Raw genomic sequence first — 19358 nt, 5'->3', positions numbered from 1 at the left:
ACATCTATTACTGTGATGATGCATTGAATAAGCAGATCTCAGCTGGATCTACAACTGCCTAGGATGACTGATATATTTGACATTTCGGGGGACAAAATCTATTATTGCCTTGCAATCTGGACAAATCTCATATGGAAATCATTGCAACTCAATAAATGTAGAAACCATATGACGCCACTTTCACAAAGTCACTTTTCAAGGAAGAACTGCCCCTTAAAAGATTGTTTTGGTTCGCAAGATGAGAATAGCCTATTTGCTTCTCAGTAGTACACAATAGCGAATACTGTCTTTTGTTGCCCCAAATTCATGACAAAAGAAGCACTTATTCTGTTGCTAGTTTTTGCTCTAATACAGACTATATATTGTATTAAGATTTGTTCATTTTTATTTACCCATGTATCTATCTTTCAGTTCTATGGTAGGGTACACTAATTCATTTAATATTCACATCTTTGGCATAATATAAAGATCTGAAATAAACAAAAATTAGACCAAGAGCCAAAATCGTCTCACTTAGTGCACTTACGAAGGTGCATTAAATCTATGGGTGAGACAACTCCTCTTTAATTTCCATTGATTCAAATACTACTCTAACTGTGACTTACTTTCACACTACATGTTGCCCTTTACTAGCCTGCCTGGATATTAAGATCACCAGGAAAGTCTTTTATCTTGGTTCCACCACCCTCACAGGTGTGTTTGGTTGGGAAACAGGAGAGGACCTTCTCTGGTGCTGCCGCCAGACTTTGGAACTCCCTCCTATAGGAAGCCAGAGTGGTTCCATCTTTGTTGTCCTGCTACAGACAGGTGAAGACCTTTCCCTTCAGATAAGCTTTCCCATAATTAGTGGCTGTGTAAGTGGGATTTCAAATGGATGGTTGTACCTTATTGCTTTGAATGGGGTTTTGGTGTTGCTTTTGTTGGCTGTCTTTCAGTGGTGGTATCTGTTTGATCTTTTTTCATATTTTTATACTTACTGTTTTTAGCTTTTAATATTGTGTTTAAAATGATGTAAGCCACCGTGGATCTTTCTTAAGGAGAAAGATTAGCTAAGTTTTTTGTAAACATAAGTTAATGAATAAATCCCTGTTGATTCAATGGCCTGCTTTAGTGCAATATGCTACACTAAGCAACAGGGGTTTGGCCACTGATTCTTCGTTTTCTACTTTCGCCTGTGTCCTGAGGGAAGCTCAGTACAGCTTACTAGAAGTACTAGGCAGTCACCCATCTAGCCACTAGCAATAAGGCAAAAGCACATACTCTGTTCATACTTTGGTATCAGGAAATGATGCCAGTGGAGCATAAATGTCCCACCAAGTTTCTTTGGGGTTAATATTTATATCAGAAGCAGAGTGAGAAACTGTCTCAGTTGGCAGCTTGTCTGGTACCCAAAAACTGCCATCCTTGGTTGTGATGGAGGACCCTGTCCTGTCCTCCACTCCTGAAGCACACAGTTCAGCTGCCAGTCCTGTAGGTGATGGGGTGGGGGTTAATACACCACATAACTTGGGCTAGCTGCGCAGAGTCGATCAGCTTTCCATGTTCCAATAGTAGTTCCCCACAGTGCACATTTCAAGTGATCAAAGCAGTAAAATATGGGCTGACTGTGAACTCTAAAGAACTTTGTTGCATTTCTTTGTCTCTGTAGAGCATCCTCTTTTAGGAAGCCCACACTCCTTCATGAGCATTGGTGTGTGAGGGAGGAGTTCTGAGGTTTTCTGGAATGAATGGAATGTGAATTCATAGAGGATGTCAGTCATATTCATGACTCAAATGGGCTTATCATTTTTTTTCCAAACAAGCAGTTGCTGGCTACGTTGCTTTCTTCCCAGTATTAACATTTATGCTCCCCCCCCCCAATATTGACATTTAAAAGTCCCTCTTTAATTTACCTGTCCCATACATGGCAAGCACAGGTACCCTGCAACTCAGAAAACAAGAAAACGATCTGCAATTTTACATAATGGTCCTTTCCTATAACTTTCACCCTCTGACTTTAAGCATATGCTCTTTTTGAAAATAGTCATTAACCTTTCACATGATGTATAACTAGCTTTATCACTCTGGAAAAAGAAAATCCCACTCTGAGTTCTGAAAAGACGACCCATTGGGAAACACACAAATGGTAAACTATACCAAAGGACACAAAAAGGGCCATAAAACATCAGTAGGGTTATAAAGGTCTATGGATTTTAATTGCTGTGTGCCATTGGGCCTTTACAAAGCAATCAAGCAGGCAATCTCCAAAGACAGCCCTGCCATAATACATTTAACAATAGAGTTCTCACCCCATCAGCAGAGTAGGGTTTATGAAGGTCCCAATAGCAATTAATGACCTTGTACGCTGAGAGAAAAAGGCAAAATTACTTAAATTGGCTGCCCATTTTTTCCCCGACGCACAACTTAAATGAAAGATGCCTAAATTCGGGGAAAATAAGGCTATGGAAGTTTTGAGAGGGAAGAAAAAGGAAGTTTTGCTCTCAGAAAAACAAAACAAAAGAAAAAGTTATGTCCAACATACATTTGAAATTGGTCCTGAAAGACATCTTTCTTGGCTTGCAAGAACAGGATGTTAATACAGTATTTAGTTATCGAGAACCGTGCCACACCAGCATCTGTGGGAGGAAGAGAAGAATCCTTGGCTATTGTGGAGCAATAAGGCAGTATTTCAATTTGAGTACTTTATTGGGCTTGATTGCCCAGCTGAGCATTCCATCTTAATGATGTTGCGGTCAATTTGAAGCAGCAAACATCATCAGCAAGAGCAGAAGTATAGTTAGATGGACAGTCTTGTTAATTCGGTTGAATCATAGTGAGAAACTTTGTCTTGCTTATGTGAGTTTTCCTCCTGATTGCACTGACGTGGACAATTGTGCTGATGCCTGACACAAGGAGGCAAACATGGTCTAAGATCTCACAGAGCCCTAGATTTAAGATTGGAGGAAAGCCCATAAAAAACGTAATGAGCACCAAGAGGGATCTTCTGCCTTCTGAGGATGGTTGGATGATGTAATTAAAGCAGGACAATAGCTGAAGTTAGGACATTTCAAATGAAAGTGCAAGACCTTGAGAGGCCTCTCTTTTATAATGCTTAGAGTGTATAATGTTCCAAATGGAAAGCTAATTTTACACATTTCTTCATGATGCAGCAGTACTTTAATTTTTTCAGTGTAGCAATGTTCGCACATTGTACACTATGTTCAAGGAAAATCTGAACCAAGCCCACCAGGCTCCTATCAGTTTCTCAGGTCACTTGGCCTAGTATTCTACTGCAGTGGTTCTTAACCTTGGGTAACCCAGGTGTTCTTGGACTGCAAATCCCAGAAGCCCCAGCCAGCACAGCTGGTGGAGAAGGCTTCTGGGAATTGCAGTCCAAGAACACCTGGGTTACCCAAGATTAAGAACTACTGTTCTACTGGATATCGTAAGGGTGGTGCTGGAACACAGGAAGGACCAAGACTGCAACTCCTTCAGCCTGTTAGCCACCCCAGCTAGTGTGCACAGCAGGATGTCTGGGTCCTGTTGAGTGAATCTAACTTCAGTTGAAAAGATACAGAATGGATACTGTGGAAAGGATTCCCTCAAGGCATAATAGTCAAAGACCACTGAGGCAAGCACTCAGCATGAAAACACTGGGTTTTAAAAAAAGAAAAGAAACCATAGAAGTCTATCAACATGGAGATCAAGATTACATTTATAATGGTTAATAACATTCATATATGTAGTCTAAACCTTAGCATTAGTTATGGCAGCACAGGAGCAGGGGTGGGTGATAAAGTTACTGTCTTGAAATGTGTGTGTTTTTTTTTAAAAATTTTTTTACAGATTTCCCTTGTAGCTCAAACATGAAAATGGCAGCAACTCATGGTCATAATTTTTTTGCATTTGGAGGATTATGGTGCATGTTGCAAATTTACAAAAAAATGTGTTTGACAACATGGGTCAGGGGGAGATGGCGTTTGAGTTAAACTGTCTACTTCCAGAAGACCATGTCTGCCTTCCTTCTGAACATATACATTTGACCAAAACAGTCACCCATTCAAGCATGGAAAGAGACCACACAAGGGTCTATTTAGCTCCTGGATGGTCCTTTTTGCTTTGGTTGACATTTGTTTGTACCAGGCCACTTTCCCCTTAATGCGGGAGTGCACAACTTGCAGCTTGATAAATGTTGTGGGCATGCAAGGAGCTCTTTGCTATGCCTAAGAAAATGGACTTGCTTTCAGTTATATCAGCATTGCAGCCCTGGCAGACCTACTGCAAGAGAAAGATATATTAAAGGACTAGACATTGTAGTCATCCTGAGGGAAAGTCTTGTCAAGGGGCTTCCTCAGCACATAAGCCCCATGTAGCTGGGATCTGACAGAGAAAGGCCCATAGCAGCCTTCTAAAATGTAGTACCTTCCAGGTGCATTGGATTACATTTCCAATCATCTGTACCAAATTTTGGAAGGCTGCTTTATGGTGAGTGTGATTACCTAAGAGAAATCGGAAAGCCAGGGATAAAAGAAGAGTATCCCCATGCGGAGGGGAGCAAGAGATAAACATATTAGTTCCATGTCTTTGCTTGCCATTCTTTTTTTTCTTCTTCTTTTTTTTCGCTTGCCATTCTTTACACCTCTCCACATGGAGAGTAACTGTCTGCAAATAAAGGCCTTGTCTGTCTGTGAAGAATCTCAAGAGCTTAGCATTTTCTTTTTCTGTAGCTCTAACATCATGAGGAAAACCTCCACAGTATCATGTAAGGCAGGACCCTCCTTTACAAAACTTCCACATGTAAATGGTAGGTTGAGCTAAGATGAAGTGGAACGGTCAGCGACATGAAGTGGAATGGTGAGGAAGATAAGCCAGCCTGTTCATTTTTTTCTCTTCTCCTGAGACATGGAGATGTCTGCCCAGAGCTTAAAAAAATGAAAGCACTGCCCATAGTGAGGACTACTGCAGTCTGGTGATATCTTCGTGTAATTTCCTTCTAGAAACTTCTATAATTTGCAAAGGTTTGGGCCCTATCTATCTATCTATCTATCTATCTATCTATCTATCTATCTATCTATCTATCTATCTATCTATCTATCTATCTATCTATCTATCTATCTATCTATCTATCTATCTATCTATCTGTCTGTCTGTCTGTCTGTCTGTCTGTCTGTCTGTCTGTCCTAGTTAGTTAGTTAGGTAGGCAGGCAGGCAGTTAGATAGTTAGTTGATTTATATACTGCTCTGTGAGTGCAAGCACTACTTTGGGTGGTTTACATGTTAAAACTGAAAACTCCACAAGACCCCACATAAGAAAATATATTCACCAATATGGTGATTCACTAGGTATAAAAAGGGAAAAGAAAGAACAAAAAAAAAATAAAAAGAAAAATATAAAAACATTTAAATTAACAGCATCTAGGAGAATCAGTTGAATATGGTTTAGAATAATTTTATTTTCACCAGTTTTTTGAACATAAGGATGGAAAAAGTTTGGCATATCTCAGTTGGTAATTTATTCCAGAGTCTTGGGGGACACCACTGAAAAGGTTTGAATCCTTGTTTCTGATCTTTTTGTTTCCCGTAGTGCGGCCACTTGTAACAACTTGGATTGAGAAGAGGGAGTGAAATGGGTAGCTGATTTCTGAGAGAGACGTTCTAACTAGAATTGTGGTGTTAAATCGTTAAGAGCTTTATCAGTCATAACAAGCACCTTGAACTGATCACAGAAACTGGCAGGGGTCCAAGACTGGGGATATATGATCAAATTTATTAGTTCCAGAAATCAGTCTGGCCTCCATTTTTTTTTTTTTTTTGGACCTACTGAAGTTTCTGTACTGTTTTCAAAGGCAGACCTAAGTAAAGAGCATTCCAAGTTTAAACTAAACAGATTTTATTCTGTGTGGGGCATTTTGGAGCATAGATTCAAACTCCTTTTTAACCATGAAAGTCCACAACAGAGCAGCCTTGAGCATCTCTTCCTCTCTCTCTCATTCTCTTAGTCTGACCAACATCATAATTCCATTGTGAGAACAGATGTAGTGGGAACTAAGAAATATTTTGTACACTAAGCAATGACGTAGATGGAAATAACAAATATCAACTGAGCATTCAATTCTGCCATCTCAGACTCAGAACCGGAAAAACTGCACTTAAGAAGAATAAATAGAATAACATACCATCTATAACTAAACATTAGTAAGTTTGTACTCTGGGTCCTATAGCATCATTGTTTCATTGTTCAGTTACAGATATTATGCTTAGTGTTATTGACAATAACTTTATAAACGCGTAAAATAATTTGACCTAAGGAAAGAAATGTCCAGAGCTTGGAAGTAACTAGTTAAAAATTATTAATTACATATGAATAATTTCATTTTGTATTAATGAAAGCATAGCTAAATTTTGTTAACAAGTGTAATGTAAGGAATGATAACTTCACTCCTAAATATAACATTTTAGTTGTTTCTATAGTTATGGCTGTGGCCTTACTCAATGATGAAGAAGGAATATCGCCTGGGTCAAATGCTGCCTTGTCTTTTTTTTTCTTTTTCTTTTTCTTTTTTTTTTTTTTTGAGTGCTGAGGCAGAGTCAAAGTGAATAGGCAGAGTGTTTTTTGTACCACAGCCCAGTAGCTTATGGAATTCATATTTTAACATTATTAAGCAGTAACTTGTTACTTCTTAGAATGATTGGTACTTTTTCTAAATGATAACTGTATTGGTAACTAACTACTTTGGCAGCTTTAGAACTTTCTTTGTTAATGTCAGAAGAAGTATAATTAATCAATATGTCAGATACTTTTTGCCCAGTTATCGACAATATCAAGAGCATTTGGGGTACCTCTTCCATGATACGTGTTCAGATCTTGAATGAAAACCCCATTTTCTTAGATTCACCTTAGTTCCATCAATGTAGCCAAGTAAGTGACTTCCAAGTAACCCATTTCTCTTGTGTGACCAGGGACTAGACTTTTGTGGGATTCAATCAATTTTAAAATGTGGGTATTCTTTCTCTCCACATTACAATCCCAGCATTCTCTGCTGTTCCTTCAAAATTTACAGATGTTCTGAAAAACCATATACTTAATTTCAGTCTGGGACGGCAGGATGGCAGCCAAAGAGTGGCTGCGCATTTGATGTAGAAAAGTTCACTTTATCCTGGCAGCACAATCTCCTGTTGAGTTCTCATCGATGATGAGGTGACCTCATGAAACTCTAAGGCCAGCACTACCTTCAGATGACTTCAATCCTCTGTGTGGGACTGATGTGGAATCAATCCTTCTGTTAAGCTGGAGATGTGCAAAGAAGTTGCTCTACCTTTTCTCCTTTATGGAGTGGAGGATTGGGTTATCTATCAACATCATACAAGATTGTTTATTGTTTAGTCGTTAAGTCATGTCCGACTCTTCGTGACCCCATGGAACAGAGCACGCCAGGCCATCCTGTCTTCCACTGCCTCCCAGATTTGGGTCAAATTCATGTTGATACTTTCAGTGACACTGTCCAACCATCTCGTCCTCTGTTGTCCCCTTCTCCTCTTGCCTTTACACTTTCCCAACATCAGGGTCTTTTCCAGGGAGTCTTCTCTTTTCATGAGATGTCCAAAGTACTGCAGCCTCAGCTTCAGGATCTATCCTTCCAGTCAGCACTCAGGGTTGATTTCTTTCAAAATGGATAGGATTGTTCTCTTTGCAGTCCAGGGAACTCTCAAGACTCTCCACCAGCACCACAATTCAAAAGCATCAATTCGTCGGCTGTCAGCTCTCACTTCCATACATCGCTACTGGGAAAACCATAGCTTTGACTATGTGGACCTTTGTTAGTAAGGTGATGTCTCTGCTTTTTAAGATGCTGTCTAGGTTTGTCATCGCTTTCCTCCCAAGAAGCAGATATATTTTAATTTCGTGGCTGTTGTCACCACCTGCAGTGATCATGGAGCCCAAGAAAGTAAAATCTGTCACTGCCTCCTTTCCCAATTTTGAACCAATCAGTTATTCCATATTCAGTTCTAACTGTTGCTTCCTGTCCTACATATAGATTTCTCAGGGGATAGATAAGGTGGTCAGGCACTCCCATTTCTTTAAGGACCTGCCATAGTTTGCTGTGGTCCAGATAGTCAAAATCTTTTGCATAGTCAATGAAGCAGAAGTAGATGTTTTTCTGGAACTCTCTGGCTTTCTCTATAATCCAGCGCATGTTTGCAATTTGGTCTCTAGTTCCTCTGCCCCTTCGGAATCCAGCTTGTACTTCTGGGAGTTCATGGTCCACATAATGCTGAAGCCTACCTTGTAAGATTTTGAGCATAGCCTTGCTAGCGTGTGAAATGAGTGCAATTGTACTGTAATTGGAGCATTCTTTGGCACTGCCCTTCTTTGGGATTGGGATGTAGACTTATCTTTTCCAATCCTCTGGCCACTGCTGAGTTTTCCAAACTTGCTGGCATATTGAGTGTAGCACCTTAACAGCATCATCTTTTAAGATTTTAAAAGTTCAACTGGAATGCCATAACCTCCACTGGCCTTGTTGTTAGCCATGCTTTCTAAGGCCTACTTAACTTCATTCACTAGGATGTCTGGCTCAAGGTCAGCAACCACAGTATCTGGGTTGTCCAGGGCATCCAGATCTTTCTGGTATAATAACTATGTGTATTCTTGCCACCTCTTCTTGATGTCTTCTGCTTCTGTGAGGTCTCTGCCATTTTTGTCCTTTATCATGTCCATCTTTGCACAAAAGGTTCCTTTAATATCTCCAATTTTCTTGAATAGATCTCTGGTTTTTCCATTTCTATTATTTTCCTCTATTTCTTTGCACTGTTCATTTAAGAAGGCCCTCTTGTCTTTCCTTGCTATTCTTTGGAAGTCTGCATTCCATTTTCTCTAACTTTCCCTATCTCCCTTGCATTTTGTTTCATTTCTCTTCTCTACTATTTGTAAGGCCTTGTTGGACAGCCACTTTCTCTTCTTGCATTTCCTTTTCTTTGGGATTTTTTCTCTCTCTCCTGTACAATGTTACGAGCCTCCATCCATAATTGTTCAGGCACTCTGTCCACCAAATGGAGTTCCTTAAATCTGCTCTTCACTTCCACTGTGTAGTCGTGAGGGATTTGGTTTAGATTATACCTGACTAGCCCAGTCTTTTTTTCCTACTTTCTTCAGTTTAAGCTTAAATTTTGATATAAGAAACTCAATACCTATCAGGCATAGGTATTGCAAGGTATTGCACTTATCTTGCATAGGTTGCCATGCAAGATAGGTGAGTCATTTTCAACGTATTTGTTTTCAGAGAACTTTCCATGTCAAATGGCAGAGCAAAATCCCTGACACTGAGGTCTTGGAGGAAACATAGATGAGAAGCATTTTTATGATCTTGAACCAACAACAACCTAAATGGGCTGGCTGTGTCATCAGTATTTCAAACAATCATCTCCTTAAACATATTTCCACTGAGAACTTGTAGGTGCCTGATCATGTGGTGGACAAAAGAAATGATTCAAGAATCACTGAAGACAATACTGGAAGAATTTAATACTAACCATGCCAAGTGGGAAGCTCTCACTGAAGACCAAAATTTCTGGTTAAATGCTAAGGGGTCTGAAAAAACTGAAAATGAAACAAAAAGCAACTTTTAAAAGTGACTGCACAATCTGTATATGTGTTACTAGAATTTTAACATACTGTCTCAGGTCTTGGATGTTAGTATGATGAAATTTCTATCTGTGCAGATCAGTTCAAAGGCCTCTTTCTTTAAAGGGGACCGTACTGCAATGGATGCAGGAGAATGGGCTGAGACTGAACCCGGACAAGACGGAGGTACTGAGGGTGGGCGCCCCCACAGCTGGGGGATTGGGAAACTCCCTCTCTTTTGGGGGGGGTTACTCTTCCCGCCAATGATGGGGTCCGCAGCTTGGGGATCCATCTGGACCCGGCGCTCACTATGGAAACTCAGGTGGTGTCGGTGGTCCGTACCGCCTTTTTCATCTTAGGCGGATAGCCCAGATGCGGCCCTATCTCGATGTTGGGGCGCTCACTACCTTGGTGCATGTGCTCGTAATCTCAAGATTAGACCACTGTAACATGCTCTACGTGGGGCTGCCTTTGAGGCTGCTGCAGAAACTTCAGGTGGTGCAGAATGCAGCGGCCAGACTTCTCAGTGGTGTGAAAAAATACCAACACATTTCACTCACTCTGGCCGCATTGCATTGGCTGCCCATCCATTTCCATATGGACTTCAAAGTGTTGATGCTTACGTATAAAGCCCTAAATGGTTTAGGGCCTTGATATTTGGCAGAACGCCTACTCCCACCAAGATCTACCCATGTCACTCGCGCGAGCCAGGAGGTGAGGCTGAGGAGCCTAACACCGAGGGAGGCCCGGAAGGAAAAGACAAGAAATCGGGCCTTCTCGGCGGTGGCTCCTTGCCTCTGGAACAACCTACCTCCTGAGATTTGCGCGGCTCCCTCGCTGGGTATTTTTAAAAATCAACTAAAAACATGGATGTTTCGCCAGGCCTTCCCCTCAGCCAATTCCTGATCTCCCCTTTCTTTCCTCTACCTAGCGTTTCTCCCATCTTGTTGAAAGTTTTCCCCTTATGTAAAATTGTTTTTATATATATTGTTGTACTCTTTGTTGTAAGCCGCCTAGAGTGGTCTTAATTGACTAGATAGGTGGGATATAAATAAATAAATAAATAAATAAATAAATAAATAAATAAATAAATAAATAAATAAATAAATAAATAAATAAATAAATAAATAAATAAAGGAATGATTAAATTTCCCCCTTTTTATGTGTGATACATTATGAAATCTGATTGGACATGTGCTTCTTCCCTGATCAAAATATTTCCTGTTCATGCAGTAAAATAATACACAAGAGTGATTTAGGTGACAAAATCCTATATTTTTATATGAGACTTTGAAATTTGCTTCAATGACATTGAAGTCCTCAGTGACTCCCCAGGCAAACTATGTCACACCCACCCACCCATCTCTCATAACACTTATTTCCACATACTCTGATATTTTCATGTTCTGTTCCTCAGTATCTTCAGGCTGTGATTTCTTTCCCTGACCATTTTTGTTCCACAAGATTTTAGATTTTGACTAAGCTAGGGACTTCTAATTTCAGGTCCAAAAAATGAACTTATCTCAGATCCCAGTTTCATACCCTAGGCTGTTTACTGTGAATTTAACAACTTTCAAAATAGTGATAGCACATTTTTGAACCCATGAGTAATTTAGGAGTCATTCTGAGACTCCCACCCCTTACTTCATTTGGCTCTAAAATTACTCAACTTCAGTAAATTTACACTTGCAAGAAAATAGCAGTTATGAAGTCATGTGAAAAAGAAAGTGCCCCTCTTTGAATTCTATAGTTTTATGTATCAGGACATAATAAAAATCATCTGGTATTTAGCTGGTCTGAAAATCAGGTAAATACAACCTCAGATGAATAACAACAAATGACATATCCTCGCTGCTTTCACAGGAATTGAGGCTATGTAGCAGTCAGGTGCTGCTAACCAAATTCCCTTGAAGAATTGATCATCAGCAAGTGTGACCACCTCTATAAAAGCTGAGGTTTTAGCAGTTTGCTGGTCTGGAGCACTGAGGTGTGTATTAACACAATGCCAAAGAGGAAAGCAATGAGAAGCAATTGTTGCTGCCCATCAATCTGGGATGGGTTATAAACAATTTCTAAACAATTTGAAGTCCATCATTATACAGTGAGGAAGACTATTTACAAGTGGAAAACATTGAAGACATTTGCCAACAATGTACCATCTAATTTTCAGCCCTGCTAGGTGTGGCTTCATGTCTCTCTCTCACAGCTCCACCCGTGCATGCATGTGTGACTCCACACACACCCATGCACTGGGTTCCATTGCAACCAGAACCTAACACGATCGCTGCATGTATGAGGAACCCAGCTGAAGCCAGAAGGAGAGTCACACACACCTATGTGTATCCCCAGCTTAGTGGGAACCTTGGTTGCAGTATTCTTCAAATTGGATCTCCAAGCAAATCCACCTCATTCAATACTCTGAGAAATTGCAAAAAACCCAAGAATTACACCTCAGACTTTACAAGCCTCAGTTAGCATGTCTCAACTCTTGGAAATATAAGAGTATGTGGAAAGAACTGGTTCATTAGAAAAATACTGAACAAGGATGGTTTGTTCAAAAGGGTTGCCAGGAGAAAGCCTCTTTTCTCTGAAAAGAAAATGGCAGCATGGCTGAGGTTTGCAAAGTTGCATCTGGACAAACCATAAGGCTTCTGGAACAATGTCTGTGGTGGAATGCCCATGTCCCACCTGTCCATCATGTGGAGCTCTAGAGCTGCAGCCTATGAGAGGACAGGAGGGCGGGGTCAAGGAGACAGTTAGAGGCAGTTGGGAGACTGGGAATGAATGAGGGAGAAGATTGTGAAGTTAAAAAGATTAGAAATTAAAAATAGAATTGGCATTTCTAAACTGTAACAACAGTAATAATACAGCTGAGGGGATCTCAAAAGTGAACCTTAAGAAATTCCCTCAATTTAGAAGGGGTGTGTGGCGAAATGCCAACAGGTGATGTCATCCCTGGCTCTCCATCACAGAGGCTCAAGGGAGAGGAGCCAGGGATAGGGCAGGAGGGGCAGAGTTAGAAGAGATAGTTGGAGATGTGAAATGGCAGTTAGGGTTTAGGAGAGAGAAGAGGAGGGTTAGTGACTTGAGCTGAGAGTGTTAGGAAGGAGAATTGTGAGGGTTAAAATATATTGAACAAGCAGGAATGAAGTTATAAGTACTACAAGAGAGATATTGATTGAAAGTATAGTGTAGTTTGGAATAAAAGTGATTGCATACATAATCCAATCCATGTTAATACCTGATACAGTTCCTACGTGATTTACCTTTATGATTTACTTGACAATAAAAGAATATTTGATTCCTAAGTTCAATAACCATTAGTTTGGCAGCATGAGTGTATAACACAATTGGTATTAGGAGAATACCTGGTGGCAGCATGAAAGAAAAAGGGTGTGAGCCTTTGTGAGGGCCAAATAAAACAGGGGCCGCAAGGTTCATTGCCACAGGGTGATTGCCCAGAAACATTCTTAATCTTTTTTGAATGAGCGTGCTGGGATTATAATGTGAGAGGAGAAAAGAAAATGGTTATTCTAAGATCGCAAATAAGTGGGGAACTAGCTGAGATTTATTCTCAAATGTCACAAGATCAAGCAAGAGAATACAAGGCATTCAGAAAACTGGTTTTCGCAAGATTTGAAATCAATGCTGAGCACCTCAGAATGAAATTTAGAGCAGTGACAAAAAAAGCCTGAGGAATCATATTCTCAGTTAGGAGCAAATCTAGTCAGATACTTGGGAAAATGGTTAGAACAAGCTAATGTTGAAACTTCGGAGGATATGAAAAATATTATTGGGCTAGAACAATTCTCTTTGGTTCTGTCTGGAGAACTAAGATATTTGGTCAGAGATAAAAAGCCTAAAATAGTACAGCAAGCAAGTGAGGTGGCTGATTATATATCAGAAATAAAAACCCAAAATTTTCTGAGGTAAAATTTGGTGGTAGAAGCTGGGAGGACAGAAAGAAAGAGCCCAGGGATTACCACAAAAACAAACAGGCAACTGGAAGCCATTTTTAGGACCAACCCTCAGAGCAAAATCAACAGAGGTATAAAAGTTTTGAAGGGAAGGGAGACAAGCTCCCATATTTTGAACAAAAAGTCCCCAAAACTTGCTATGGGTGCAGAGAAAAAGGACATTTCATTTCTCAATGTAAGACATCAAAAAATAAAGAATTTAGTCAGCAAAAAGGAGGGAGAAGATGGCCCAAGAAAGTGTACTGTATACAACAGCAGAGAGAGAATGCTGAGGCAGTTGAAAATGGTGCAGTGACTGCTAGAGCAAAGAGCCAGGAAAAACAGCTGCCTTTAGCAAATGTTGTGCAATGTTATTTTATTGAAAGCAACCAGGAGCTGCTTCATTGCTCTGGAGAAACTATTTATATAAATAATACTAAGTATCTAGCTTTGAGAGACTATGCTCTCAGATAACTTTGTGTCATTCTGATATTGTCCCTCAGGGAGGTATCATGAAAAATGAACAAATAACCATAAAAGGGATTGGGACAGAATTAATCACTCTACCCATGGCTAAAGTACACATGAAATATCAAGGTTGGAATGGAATGTGGAAGGTAGCCATCAAAAATCAAATACCCACCCCTTGTCAGACGGGGCTGGATTTATCTGAACATGTTAAGAGTGTTTTGATAACTACTTGCTCCCAGATAGAAAAGAAAGAAACACCTGAGGAAAAATGAGGGATCCCTGATGAAGCAAATGAACTAGCTGAGGTGGTGACTATAAGGAATCCTCATGAAAACAGTTTTAGACAAGAACCAAGACAGGATTCTACTTTACAACAATGCTTTAAGTTGGCCAGAGAAGCACCAATAACCCCTGAGTACCCTGAAAGATTCTTTGTGGCCAGAGACCTGTGATATAGGGAGGTCTTGGTAAATCCTAAGAGGGGAGAGGAAAGCATCCACAAACAACTGGTCATCCCTTTTAAGTACAGGTAAAAGATTATAGAAAAGAGACATACAAACACCTGTGCTGCGCATTTGGGATTCACACGCACCAAGCAGAGGATAGCACAAAATTTTTACTGGGATGGGGAAGCAAATAAGATCATATGGTTAAAGCTGTGACGGCAAGAGGGGAAGGGGATGACAGAGGATGAGATGGCTGTACAGTGTCTGTGAAGCAACCAACATGAATTTGACACAAGTCCGGGAGGCAGTGGAAGACAGGAGGGCCTGGCGTGCTCTGGTCCATGGGGTCACGAAGAGTCGGACATGAATAAACGATGAAACAAATGCGAATGGTCAGAGCTTATACTGTTGAAAACCCCAATGACTGGGATCACAAGATACAACCCTGTTGTATGCATACCAGTCTGTACCCCAGGAAAGCACTGATTTCTGGTGGCATTGCTGAGCAAGAAGCTGCAGGTTGATGAGAGACACCTTTCCACTATACAATGTGAGTGTCTTGCAACTGTATGGTCTTTACAGAAGTTCAGACCATACATATGGGGAAGACATTTTGTTCTCTGCACAGACCACTCCCCACTCCTGTGGTTGCAGACTACCAGAGTGAACAATAATAAGTTGATGAGGTGGGCCCTACTCCTACAAGACTTTGAGATCAGGAGTGTTAAAGGGACTCAAAATGTGGTGGCCGATGCCTTGTCAAGAAGACCGGAAGACTGACAAAAAGGATTAACGTAATATATAACTTTAATGTTATAAAAACTATTCTAATTAAACGTTCTCAATGTGTATTCATTCGAAAAATAATTAAAAATCTACGTTATATATGAATAATGGTAAGTAAGGTTTGTATTGTAAGTAATAAAAATGTTGATAAATGTAATTTAAATATAAAGTAATAATATTAATATGCTTTAAACTGTGTAATTGAGGGAATATATATGGCATATGTTTAACTGAGAAATGCTTTAAAGAAGATATTTTCAATATTGGCTATGTTATCTCATACGTTGTTCATGAGGATAACCTACTGTAGGTGTTATCTCATGATACAAACTTTCCAAGGGGGGAGGTATGTGGTGGACAGCCCACACGTCACTCCTGTCAGTCATTTTAGAGTTCTAGTACAGGAGACTATGACAGGACAGGAGAGGTGGAGTCAACAGAACTGGGTGAGACAGAGAGTCAGTTAGGGAGAAGATTGTGAAGTATTTAAACAAGAGATTGGAAAGTTGGTGTGTTAGAGAATATACATGAGTTAAAAGTACTAAGAAATACATAGACAGTCAGAATATATTGAGACCTTGATTAAAGTGAATGAATATAAGCAAGCTTACATGTAATGAAATCCACATTTATTGAATGAATAGCTAAACCGCAGAAGCCTGTGCTGCAGGGTCAGAAGACCAGCAGTCATAACATTGAATCCACGCGATGGAGTGAGCTCCCGTCACTTTGTCCCAGCTCCTCCTCCTAGCAGTTCGAAAGCATGCAAATGCAAATAGATAAATAGGTACCACCTCGGTGGGAAGGTAAAATGGTGTTCCCTAGTCACGCTGGCTACGTAGCAACAGAAATTGTCTTCGGACAAGCACTGGCTCAATGGCTTGAAAATGGGATGAGCACCGCCCCCTAGAGTAGGACACGACTGGACTAAAAATGTCAAGGGGGAACCAATTAAAACAATCAATGATTTTACTTCTGTGATTTACCTACCAAACCATAAATAAACCTTGTTATATTTGCCAGAAATAGTCTGAGATTCATATTTGGTACAGTGAGGCTAATATCATCTGGTGGCAGCGTAAAAGGGTGAAAAGAACAAGTCGTGTCTGAAGGTGAACCTGTGTGGGAAAACAAACAGGAGACACTGGGGTGCACGCGACAATCACAAAGAATGAGAATTTTTTTAGTGCTCTACCCATCTTCAGTTTAAATATCTGATGTGCAGCTCTGCATCTAAGACACCAAGACAAAAGTTCTAACAAGACAACAGAACCAAGACATTTGTGAAAAAGAAAAAAATGGAAGTGCCGGGAAAGCCTAAATGTCTTGAGACTGAACCAGTTGAAGGGCTATCAACTCTGAGATTAATCTACCCATCTTTGAAGAACAGTTCATTTGAGATGTGTGGTTGGTGGCAACATATGAGAAGCCCTTTCCAAGAATGTCACCTTCTTCTTTGCTGGTGATCTCCTAGCATTTGAAAGCTTTTTTCTTCCAACACATGGAGTCACAGAGAGCAGCGTGCTTGACCACAACTACCAATATGGTATGAAGACTGCATACAAGTATTCCAGTGTGGTAACTTCTCCCTAACAATCTTCTTGTTTTTAGTAGGGGGACCCAGATTTACCTGGGCACCCCAGTTGTGGCAAGAGTGGCAGTCCCCAGGTCAGTGGCAATTTGTGGATGGAGCTGGAGCTAGCATGGTAGTTCCCATGTGGCTGCCTCGAAGAAATCCAGGATGATGACGACGACAAAGGATTCCTCCCACCTGACAGCTTATTAGTGGCTGGCAGGGAAGGGTTTCTACCTGCTGGCTTTGTACTGACTGTCAAGGAATATATAAATAAAGATTTTGGATAGGTAGACTGGAGGGCAGTGGACTTCAGTCTAGTCCATCTGCATAGCATATATATGGAGCAAGGAAAATGCTCTGACCAGTCCATGCTTCACCAGCCCCCCCCCCTTTGTTTTATATTGGTGGTGGGCATACCTGTTATTCTTTACTGTTTGGGTACTTGGGGTTATCAGTTGGTTGTTATATATCTTGTTGCCTTTGTCACAATTTTGTTAGTGCATTGGGACATTGGGGTTGGATCTAGACTGTATGAGAGTGAAAAGCAGGAACTGCACATCCAAATTATATTAAAGAGATCTCTTAAGGGCAGCTGGGGTAAGACCATGGTTTGACGCAGCTCAGAGGCCCATTGGCCCAGCCCTGCCCTCCCCCAGGTTGTGGAGTGTCATACACCTATGTGGTCTCCAGAAGACTGACACTCCTAATGGAACCTTCAGCTGCTGAAGGGGTCAGTGATGGGCATTTGGGTCTCTTGATGCACTGGATTGAATTTCCCAATATTGAGCCAGGGACTCTTGCTATAATGGATAAACTTGTGGCCTTTCTTCTCCAAACAGTTCTCTCTCTCTCTCTCTCTCTCTCTCTCTCTCTCTATCTATCTATCTATCTATCTATCTATCTATCTATCTATCTATCTATCTATCTATCTATCTATCTATCTATCTATCTATCTATCTATCTATTCCACTTGTTCTGAATGCTGTAATGACAGAGAGTTACTATTCCATTCATGTTAAGTGCAGGTTACCACATACACCTACCACTTTGGGTCAATTGCCCTGCCTCAAATTTATCAGCAGTGGCCAACCTATCTACAGCCACCTGATAACCACTTTGCAGAATGTAGTTATGCAGTAATTTGTACTGGAGAGCAGGACAAAACACTGAACCAAATGCAATACATCATGTTGACATAACAAATGTGGACATTAATTAAAGAGCAGCAGAATCCAGCAGAGAAGTTTGCCCTCCATCTGGTTGACCTCAGGTAATAACCATATTTCTTTAACCAGAACTGACAGATTTTCTTGTATTTCTTTGGACTCACTAAAGTTGCCACCCTCGGTACGAACAACCATATGTGTCACAGACGGCAAGCAAAATGTAATGAACTAATATTTATTTCTGCTTTACCCTGTACAAATGCTCTTCTTTTTTCCTTGCACAAGGCGATGTGCTACGTGTTGTGGGCTTAGTCCATCGCCCATGCAGGGGGAGATTCTCACCATACATATGGAAACATTTTGACATATGGAAACATCTCTGGAAACTATTGGCCCTGTGTGTGTTTTTCTGGATGCTCTGTAATGTGTTTGATCCTTCAATGGAAAATCCATCTATGCCCCTCTGTCCAATAGCCTCATTACTCAATACTGCACATATAAATTATTCTGAAAACTGTGAGATGCACACATGCTGTGCAATATGAATATTGTTGTTCTTATGTGTTGTCAAGTCACCTCTGACTTTTGGTGGCCTTATGAATGAGTGATCTCCAATATGTCCTGTTCTCAACAGTCCTGCTAAGCTCTTGTAAAATGAAGTCTGTGGGTTCCTTTGGTCAGTCAATCTGCCCCATATTTGGTCTTCCTCTTTTCCTACTGTCTTCAACCCTTCCCTGCATTACTGCCTTTTTCAGAGAATCTTCTCTTCTCATGTTGTGTCAAAGTAGGACAACCTAAATTTCATCATTTGATCTAAGACTCACTTGTTCATCTTTCTGGCACTCCAAGGTATCTGCAAAGGCTCTGCTCAAGCATCACATGTCAAATGAATAATTTTTTCCCTGTCAGCTTCTTTATTATCCAGCTTTCAGATCCATATCTGGTGATGGGAAATACAAGAGTGTGGATGATCTTCGTCTTGATCTCCAATGATAAATCCTTGCACTTCAAGAAACCTTTCTAGTTCCATCATTGCTGCCCTTCCTAGTCTCAGTCTTCTTCTGATTTTTTGGCTGCAGTCTCCATTTGAATCGATGGTTGAACAAAATCTTTAACAATTTCAATCCCTTCATTATCAATATTAACACTGTGTAGCTCTTCAGAAGTAATAGTTTTTGTCTTCTTAAAGTTCACCTGAAATTCTGCTTTGGCACTTTCTTCTTTCACTTTCATCAGAAGTTTTTTTTTTCCTGACAGTAAGATTGTGTCATTTGCATATCTTAAATTATTGGTGCTTCTTCCACCAACTTCCACCCTTCCTTCTTCTGAATCTAGTTCAGTTTTCCATATGGATTG

The sequence above is a fragment of the Pogona vitticeps genome, chromosome 2 (assembly GCF_051106095.1).
Source record: "Pogona vitticeps strain Pit_001003342236 chromosome 2, PviZW2.1, whole genome shotgun sequence".
NCBI classification, from domain to species: Eukaryota; Metazoa; Chordata; class Lepidosauria; order Squamata; family Agamidae; genus Pogona; species Pogona vitticeps.
Note: the sequence above shows the minus strand (reverse complement) of the source record.